This window comes from Ochotona curzoniae, unplaced genomic scaffold (assembly GCF_017591425.1).
Source record: "Ochotona curzoniae isolate NIBS_2020 unplaced genomic scaffold, NIBS_Ocur_1.0 patch329, whole genome shotgun sequence".
Lineage (NCBI taxonomy): Eukaryota > Metazoa > Chordata > Mammalia > Lagomorpha > Ochotonidae > Ochotona > Ochotona curzoniae.
In genome coordinates, this window is record NW_024466894.1 from 28,332 (window position 1) to 39,221 (window position 10,890).

Sequence of the window (10,890 nt, forward strand, 5' to 3'; positions counted from 1 at the left end):
CATGCAGGCCAGCAGTGCAACACAGCACAGGAACAGGGACACGGAGGCCATCAGGGCACCACACGGCACAGGACCAGGACAATGCAGGCAAGAGGAGACCACACGGCACATGACCAGGGACATGCATGCCAGCAGGGCAACACACGGCACAGGACAAGGTCACAAAGGCAAGCAGGAACGACACAACACAGGAACAAAACATGAAGGCCGGCAAGGCACCACACAGCACAGGACCAGGACATGGAGGCCTGCAGGGCAACACACAACACTGGACCAAGACGTCCAGGCCAGCAGGTGACCACAAGGCACCGGACCAGGACACGCAGGCGAGCAGGGGATCATACGGCACAGGACCAGGAATATGCACTACAACACGGGACCACACAGAACATGACCATTACACGAAGGACAGCAGGACAACACACAGCACACAACAGAGACACATAAGCAAGCATGGCACCACATGGCACAGGACTAGGGACATGAAGGCCAGCAGGGAACCACACAGCACAGGACCAGAACATGGAGGTCAGCAGGGCACCATACGGAAAAGGACCAGGACACACACGCGAGCAGGGCACCACATGGCACAGAACCAGGATACGCAGGACATCAGGGCACCACACAGCACAGGACAAAGACACTCAGGCCAGCAGGGCACCACACAGCACAAGGACCAGGGACATACAGGCCAGCAATGCATAACACAACAGAGGACCAGGACACACAGGCCAGCAGGGCACCAAACAGCAAAGGACCAGGACACACAGGACAGCACAGAACCGAACAGCACACAAAGAGGACATTCAGGCCAGCAGTGTAGCGCACAGCACAGGAAGAGGACACGCAGGCCAGTAGGGGACCACACAACACACGACCAGGACATGCATGCCAGAAGAGGACCACACAGCACCGGACCAGGGACATAAATGCCAGCAGGGGCACGACACAATACAGGACCAGAGACACGTAGGCCAAGGGGACCACACGGCACAGACGAGGACTTACAGGCCAGCAGGGTACCAAGGAGCACAGGACCAGGACATGAAGGCCAGCAGGGCACCACAGGGCACAGGATCAGGACATGCAGGCCAGCAGTGTACCACATGGCAGAAGACCAGGACACGTGGGCCAGCAGGGCACCATACGGCACAGAGCCAGGGACATGATTGCCAGCAGGGCACCACACAGCAAATATCCAGGACACAAAATCCAGCAGGGCACCACAAAGCACCTTACCAGGACACACAGGAAAGCAGGGCACAACTTAAAAAAGGACCAGGAACATGAAGGCCAGCAGCACACCACATAGCACAGATAAAGGGACAGGGTGGTCAGCAGTTGACCAAAGGCACAGGAACAGGACCTTCAGGCCAGCAGGGCAACACACATAGAGGTCCAGGACACGCAGCCAGCAGGGCGCCACATGGCAGAGGACAGGGTCACGCAAGCCAACAGGTCACCACATAACCCAGGACCAGGACATGCAGGCCAGCATTCCACAATGCACATGACCAGGGACATGGAGCCCAGCAGGGCACCACACATCAGAGGACCAGGACATGCTGGCCAGCAATGCAACTAAGCACAGGAGCAGAACACTGTGTCCAGCAGGCTACAACATGGCACAGGACCAGGACATGCAGGCCAGCAAAGGACCACAAGCACAGGACCAGGGACATGCATTCCAGCAAGGGAACACATGGCACAGGACCAGGAACATGGAGGCCAGCAGGGCACCACACATCACAGGACCTGGACACGCAGACCAGCAGGTCATCACACGGCAAAGGACTTCTACATGCTGTCCAGCACGGCAACACACGGCACAGGACCAGGACACACAGGCCAGCAGGGGCACGACACGGCTCAGGACCAGGACACGTAGGCCAGCAGCGTACCACACGGCACAGGACCAGGATATAAAGGCCAGCAAGGCAACACACGGCACAGGAGAAGGACACTGTGTCCAGCAGGGCACCACCCAGCACAGGACCAGGGACATGGAGGCCAGCAGGGAACGACACAGCAATGGACCAGGACACGCAGGCCAGCAGGTCACCACACGGCAAAGGACCAGGACACGCAGGCCAGCAGGGCACCACACGGCACAGGAGCAGGACTTGCAAGCCAGCAGTTCCACAAACCACAGGACCAGGGTGTTGGAACCCAGAAGGGCATCACACACAATAGACCAGTACTTGCTGGCCAACAGTAGAACACAGCACAGGACCAGGAAACAAAGTCTAGCAGGGTACCTCACGCAAAAGGAGCAGGACATGGAGGCCAGCAGGATACCAAAAGTCACTAGAACATTACATGCAGGGCAAACAGGGCACCACAAGGACAGAACCAGGGACACGCAAGCCAGCAGGCACCACACGGCACAGGACCAGGACACGCAGGCCAGCAGGGCACCACACGGCACAGGACCAGGACATGCAGGCAAGCAGGGCACCACACTTCACAGGACAAGGACCAAAGGACAGCAGGATACAACACAGCACAGGAATAGGACCTGCAGGACAGTAAGGGAACACACAGCACAGGACTTGGGCATGCAGGCCAGCAGGGTAAAACACAGCACAGGACCTGCGACATGCAGGACAACAGGGTAACACACAACACAGCAATAGGACACGCAGGAAAGCAGGGCATCACACAGCACAACCAGGACATGCAGGGCAGCATGGCACGACACGGCACAGAACCAGGACATGCAGGGCAAACAGTGTACCACAAGGACAGGACCAGTGACACTCAGGCCAGTAGGGCACAACACAGCCCAGGACCAGGACACGCAGGCCAGCAGGACACCACACGGCACAAGAACAGGGACACGCAGGCCAGAAGGGCACCACACAACACAGGACCAGGTAAATGAATGCCTGCAGGTCACCATACAGCCCAGGACCAGGGACATGAACGCCAGCAGGGAACACACAGCACAGGACCAGAGACATGGAGGGCAAAGGCAACATACGATATAGGACAAGGACATGCAAGCCAACAGAGCACCAAAGAGCACAGGACAAGGACACGCATTAAGCCGGGGAACACAGCACAGGACCAGGACACACAGGAAAGCAGGGCACCACACAGCACAGGACCAAGGACATTGACACCAGCAGGGACCCACACAGCACAACAACGCAACATGGAGGTCAGCCGGCCACCACATGACCCAGGACCAGGGACATGAAGGCCAGCAGTATACCACAGAGTACAGACAAAAGGACAGGGTAGGCACCAGTTGACCACAAGGCACAGGAACAGGACAAGAAGGCCAGCAGGGCACCACACGGCCCAAGACCAGGACAAACAGGCCAGCAGGGGCACGACATGGCTCAGGACCAGGACATGTAGGCCAGCAGCGTACCACACGGCACAGGACCAGGATGTGAAGGCCAGCAAGGCACCACACGGCACAGGAGTACACTGTGTCCTGCAGGGCTCTACCCAGCACAGGACAAGGGACATGGAGGCCCAGGGGACCACAAGGCACAGGACCAGGACATGCCGGCCAGCAGGGCACCACAGAGCACAGGACCAGGACGTGCAAGCCAGCAGGTGACCACATGGTACAAGACCATGACACGTGGGCCAGCAGGGCACCACACAGGACAGGACCAGGACATGCAGGCCAACAAGGCAACAAATAGCACAGTACAAGGACAAGCAATTCAGCAGGGCACCACACAACACAGGACCAGGACACTCAGGCCATCAGGGCACTACACGGACAGGACCAGGACATGCAGGCCAGCAGGGCATCACAATGCACAGGACCAGGACACACAGGCCAGCAAGGCACCACACAACAGAGGACCAGGACACACAGGACAGCACAGACCCACACAGCACAGGACCAGAACATGCAGGCCAGCAGTGTACTACACAGCACAGGAACAAGCCACGCAGGCCAGCAGGGAAACACACAGCAAAGGACCAGGACACACAGGCCAGCAGGGGAACAGAAATCACAGGACCAGAGACACCCAGGACAGCAGGGCACCAAACAATACAGGTCAGGAATGCAGGCAAGCAGTGCACCACACAAAACAGGACCAGAGACATAAATGCTGGCAGGGGCACGACAAGGCACAGGATAAGGAAACACTGACATGCAGGGAACCAAACAGCACTGGACCTGGACGCACAGGGAAGCAGGGGAACACAGCACAGAACAAGTGACATCAGTTGACCACACGGCACAGAACCAACACATGAAGGCCAGTAGGGCACCACACGGCACAGGACCAGGACACTCAAGCAGGCAGGGAACCACAAGGCACAGGAAAAGGACATGCAAGCCAGCACTACAGCACAGCACAGGAACAGGGACATGCAGGTCAGCAGGGCAGCACACAACACAGGACCAGGACTTGGAGTCCAGCAGGGCACAATACGGCACATGACCAAGGACATGGAGGCCAGCAGGGCACCACACATCACAGGACCAGGACATACAGTCCAGAGGGGTACATATGGTAGAGGACCATGGACATGAAGGACAGCAGGGCACCCCACAGCACAGGACCAAGGACATTGACACCAGCAGGGACCCACACAGCACAACAACGCCACATGGAGGTCAGCCGGACACCACATGACCCAGGACCAGGGACATGAAGGCCAGCAGTATACCACAGAGTACAGACAAAAGGACAGGGTAGGCACCAGTTGACCACAAGGCACAGGAACAGGACAAGAAGGCCAGCAGGGCACCACATGGCCCAGGACCTAGACATGTAGGCCAGCAGGGGCACGACATGGCTCAGGACCAGGACATGTAGGCCAGCAGCGTACCACACGGCACAGGGCCAGGATATTAAAGCCAGCAAGGCACCACACGGCACAGGAGAAGTACACTGTGTCCAGCTGGGCTCTACCCAGCACAGGACAAGGGACATGGAGGCCAGCACGGGCACGACACAGCACTGGACCTGGACACACAGGGAAGCAGAGGAACACAGCACAGAACTAGTGACATCAGTTGACCACACGGCACAGAACCAACACATGAAGGCCAGTAGGGCACCACACAGCCCAGGGCCAGATACGCAGGGCAGCAGGGCACCACACGGCACAGGACCAGGACACGCAGGCCAGCAGTGTACCACAGCACAGGAATAGGACACTCATGCAGGCAGGGAACCACAAGGCACAGGAAAAGGACATGCAAGCCAGCACTGCAGCACAGCACAGGAACAGGGACATGCAGGTCAGCAGGGCAGCACACAACACAGGACCAGGACTTGGAGTCCAGCAGGGCACAATACGGCACATGACCATGGACATGAAGGACAGCAGGGCACCACACAGCACAGGACCACGCCATGAACCCCAGCAGAGCACCAAACGGCACAGGACAAGGAATATAGAGGCCAGCGGCACCACCAAGCACAGCACTAGGACATGCAGGCCAGCAGGGGAAGACACAGCACAACACCAGAGACACGAAGGAAGCAGGGCACCACACAGCACCAGAAATGACATGCATGCCAGGAGGGGAACACAAGGCACAAGACCAGGACACGTAGGCTAACAGGTCATCATATGGCAAAGGACCGGGACACGCAGGCCAGCGGGGCACCAACAGCACAGACCCAGAAAATGCAGGCCAGCAGGAAACCACATAGCACAGGACCAGGACACACAGGCCAGCAGGGGACCACACAGATCTGGAACAGGACAAGCAGCCAGCAGGGCACCACACAGCACAGAACCAGGGACAGGGTGGCGAGCAGTTGACCACACGGTGCAGGACCTGGATGTGAAGGCTTGCAGGGCACCACACAGCACTGCACCAGGAAGCGCAGGCCTGCAGGGCACCACACAGCACAGGACCAGGACACGCAGGCCAGCAGGGCACCACACGGCACAGGACCAAGACTTGGAGGCCAGCAGGGCACCACACGGCACAAAAAAGGACACGCAGGCCAGCAGGGCACCATACAACACAGGACCAGGACATGCAAGGCAACAGAGCACCAAAGAGCACAGGAATAGGACACGCAGGCAAGCAGGGCACCACACAGCACAGGACCAGGACACACAGGAAAGTAGGGCACCACACAGCACAAGGGCACAACACGCAGGTCAGCAGGGCACCACTTGACGCAGGACGAGGACATGAAGGCCAGCAGCACACCACACAGCACACATAAACGGACAGGGTGGTCTGCAGTTGACCCCAAGGCACAGGAAAAGGACATTAATGTCAGCAGGGCACCACACAGCAGAGGACCAGTACATTCAGGCAACAAGGCACCACACAGCACAAGACCAGGACACGCAGGCCTGCAGGGCACCACACGGCACAGGACCAGGACCTGCAAGCCAGCAGTTCCACATAATAGAGGACCATGGACATGGAGCCAAGCAGGGCACCACACAGCACAGGACCAGGACAGGCGGGACAGCAGGGCACCATACAGCAGAAGAACAGGACATTGTGTCCAGCAGGGTATAACACGGAACAGGACAAGGGATATGCAGTCCAACATGGTATCACACGGCACAGGACCAGGACACCCCGGCAGCAGGGCACCACAAAGCACTGGATCAAGCCATGCAGGCCAGCAGGGCACCACAAGGCACCGACAAGGACACGCAGATGTGCAGGGTACAGCACACGGCACAGGACCAGGACATGCAGGGCTGCAGGCTGGGCACCACACAGCACAGGACCAGGAAATGCAGGGCAAACAAGGTACCACGAGGCCTAGGACGAGGGACGTAGGCCAGCAGGACACCACACAGCACAGGACGAGGACACACAGACATGCAGCACCACACAGCAAAGGACCTGGACACACAGGCTACCAGGGGAACACAGCACAGGACTAGAACACGCAGGCCATGAGGGCAGCAAACAGCACATAACCCAGAAATGCAGCCAGCAGTTGACTACACGGCGCAGGACCAAGACTTGCAGGCCAGCAGGGCACAACACAGCACAGAACCAGGACTCTCAGGGCAGCAGTGTACCACATAGCACAAAAATAGTACACGGAAAGAAACGGGATACGCAGGCTAGCAGGGCACTATACGGCACAGAACCAGGGACATTAATGCTAGCAGGTGACCACATGGCACAGGACAAGGGCACACAAGCCAGTTGGGCATCACAAGGCACTAAACCAGGAACATGGAGGCCAGCAGGGTACAACAGAGCACAATAAAAGGACACGTAGGCCAGCAGAGAACAACATGTTTTAGGACCAGGATACCCAGGCCAGCAGGGCACAACATGGCATAGGACCTGGACACGAAACACAGCAGGGCACCTCACAGCACAGGACCACGACACGCCGGTCAGCAGGGCACCACACAGCACAAGACCGAGACATGAAGGCCAGAAGTATACCACACAGCATAGGACCAGGACCCTCATGGCAGCAGGGCACCACACGGCACAGGACCAGGACATGGAGGCCAGAAGGGCACCACACAGCAATGCACAAAGACATGCAGGCCAGCAGGGCACCACACATCACAGGATCAGTACACGGGGGCCAACAGGGCAACACACAGCACAGGACCAGGGAAATGGAGCCCAGCAGGGCACCACACAGCACAGGGCCAGGACATGCAGGACAGCAGGGGCCCACACAGCAGAGGAATAGGACACGCAGAACATCAGGGCACCACACAGCACAGGACCAGTACATGTAGGCCAGCAGGGCACCACCGAGCACAGGGCCAGGACATGCAGGCTTGCAGGGTACCACAAGGCACAGGAACAGGACATCAAGCCAGCAGTGCAACTCAGCACAGGAACTGGACACGCAGGCCATCAGGGCACCACGCAGCACAGGAACAGGTACATGTAGGCCAACAGGGCACCACCGAGTACGGGACCAGGACACGTAGGCCACAGGGGCCCGACACGTCTCAGGACAAGGATACACAGGTCAGCAGGGCACCACACAGCACAGGACCAGGACACGCAAGACAGTAGGGCATCACACGCCTCAGGTCCAGGACATGCAGGCCAGCCTGGCTCACACACGGCACAGGACCAGGGACATGGAAGCCAGCAGGGACATTACGGCACTGGACCAAGGACATTGAGGCCGGCAGGGTACCACACAGCACAGGACCAGGACATGGTGTCCAGCATGGCACCACACAGCACTGGACCAAGACGTGCAGGCCAGTGGGGCACCACATGGCACCGGACCAAGACACAAGGCCAGCAGGTGAACATACTGCACTGGACCAGGAATATGCACTGAAACATGGGACGACACAGAACAGGACCAGGACACGCAGGACAGCAAGACACCACACAGCACAGAACAGAGACACACAGGCCAGCAGGGCACACATGGCACAGGACTAGGGACATGGTGTCAGCAGGGAACTTCACGGCACAGGACCAGGACACGCAGGCCAGAGGGGACCACACGGCACAGGACCAGGATATGCAGCCAGCAAAGGACGACACTGCACAGGAACAGTGACATGCAGGCCAGAGGGGACCACAGGGCACAAGACCAGGATCATGCAGGCCAGCAGGGCACAATAAGGCACAGGGTCAGGAAATGCAGGAGAGGACGAGCACGACACGGCTCATGACCAGGACAGGTAGGCCAGTAGGGCAGCACACGGTACAGGACCAGGAACCCTCAGCCCAGCAGGGCACCACACGGCACAGGACAAGGACATGGAGGCCAGCAAGAAACCACACAGCACAGGAAGAGGACACGTAAGCCAGCAAGCACCGCACAGCACAGGAACTGCACATGGAAACCATCAGGGCAATACATGGCACAGGAACAAATCCTGAAGGTCAGCAGGGGACCATAAGGCACAGGACCAGGACACACAGGGCAACAGGGCAGCAAACAGCACAAAACCCGCAAATGCAGGCCAGCTGTTGACCACACGGCACAAGACCAAGATTTGCAGGCCAAAGGCACCACACATGACAGGACCATGACGGGCAGGAGAGGGTGCCACACGGCACAGGTTCAGGGACATGAAGGCCAGCAGGGCATCACACAACACAGGACCAGGACACGCAGTCCAGCAGGCACCACACAGCACAGTACCTGCGCATGCGAACCAGCACGACACAACCAGGCACTGTAAGTAAACATGAAGGCCAGCAATGAACCACACAGCACAGGACCAGGACATGCAAGCCAGAGGGGAACACACAGCACATGACCAGAGATACGCAGGCCAGCAGGGCACCACAAAGCACAGAACCAGGGACATGAATGCTACCAGGGCACCACACGGCACAGGACCATTACAAACAGGCATGGAGGGCACAACACTGCACAGGACCAAAACACCAAGGCCAGCAGGGCACCACACGGCACAGGACAAGGACACACAGACCAGCAGGCCACGACACACCACAGAACAAGGACATGTAGGGCAGCAGGGCATCACACAGCACAGGACCAGGACACACAGGCCAGCAGGGCACCACATGGCACAGGACAGGGACATGGAGGCCAGCAGGACCCCACACTGCTCAGGAACTGCACATAGAAACCAGCATGGCATTACCCGGCACAGGAACAAATCCTGAAGATCAGCAGGGAAACACACAGCACTGGACTAGGATCCGCAGGCCTGCAGGGCAACACACAACACAGAACCAGGACATGCAGTCTAGCAGGGCACCACACAGTACAGGAATAGGACACGCAACCCAGCAAGGGACAACACAGCAAAGGACCAAAACATGCAGGCCAGCAAGGGACCACACACAGCACAGGACCAGGACACGCAGGAAAACAGGGACCACACGACATAGGACCAGGACATGCAGGCCAGCAGGGCACCACAGAGCACCGGAACAGGACACTCAGGCCAGCAGGGCACCAAACGGCACAAGACCAAGACACATAGGCCAGCAGGGCATCACACGGAAAAAGAACGGGACACGCACGCCAGCCGGGCACAGAACCAGGAACATAAATGCTAGCATGGCACCACACGGTACAGGACCAGGACACACAGACATGCAGGGCACCACACAGCACAAGAACCCTCACACACAGGCTAACAGGGGCACAGGACTAGGACACGCAGGACAGCAGTGCAGCAAACAGCACACAACACGCACATGGAGGCCAGCAGTTGATCACACGGCACAGGACCAAGACTTGGAGGCCAGCAGGGCACCACACATGACAGGACCAGGACGGGCAGGCGAGAGGTGACCACATGGCACAGGTTCAGGGACATGCATGCCAGCAGGGCACGACACAGCACAGGACCAAAACATGCAGGCCAGCAGGGGAACACATGGCACAGGACCAGAGACATCGAGGCCACCAGGGCATCACACAACAGAGGACCCGGACACGCAGTCTAGCAGGCACCACACAGCATAAGACCAAGACGTGCAGGCCAGCAGGGCAACACAAAGCACTGGACCAGGACATGCAGGCCAGCAGTTGATGAAACGGCACAGGACCAAGACTTGGAGGCCAGCAGGGCACCACACAGCACAGGACCAGGACCGGCAGGCAAGAGGGGAACACACAGCACTGGATCAGGACACGTAGGCCAGCATGACACCACACAGCACAAAACAAGGAATAGGGTGGCCAGCAATTGACCACACAGCACAAACAGGACTTGAAGGCCAACAGGGTACCACACAGCACAGTACCAGGACACTCAGGCCAGCAGGGCACCACATGGCACAGGACAAGGTCACGCAGAGCAGCAGGGCAAAACACTGCACAGGACAAGAACACAGCAAATTGGGCACCGCAAAGCCCAGAATTAGGACACGCAGGCCAGAAGCGCACCACACGGAACAGAACCAGGACATGCAGGCCAGCATGGCAGCACACTGCATAGGACCAGGACAAACAGGCCAGCAGGACACCACACAGCTCAGGACCAGGACAT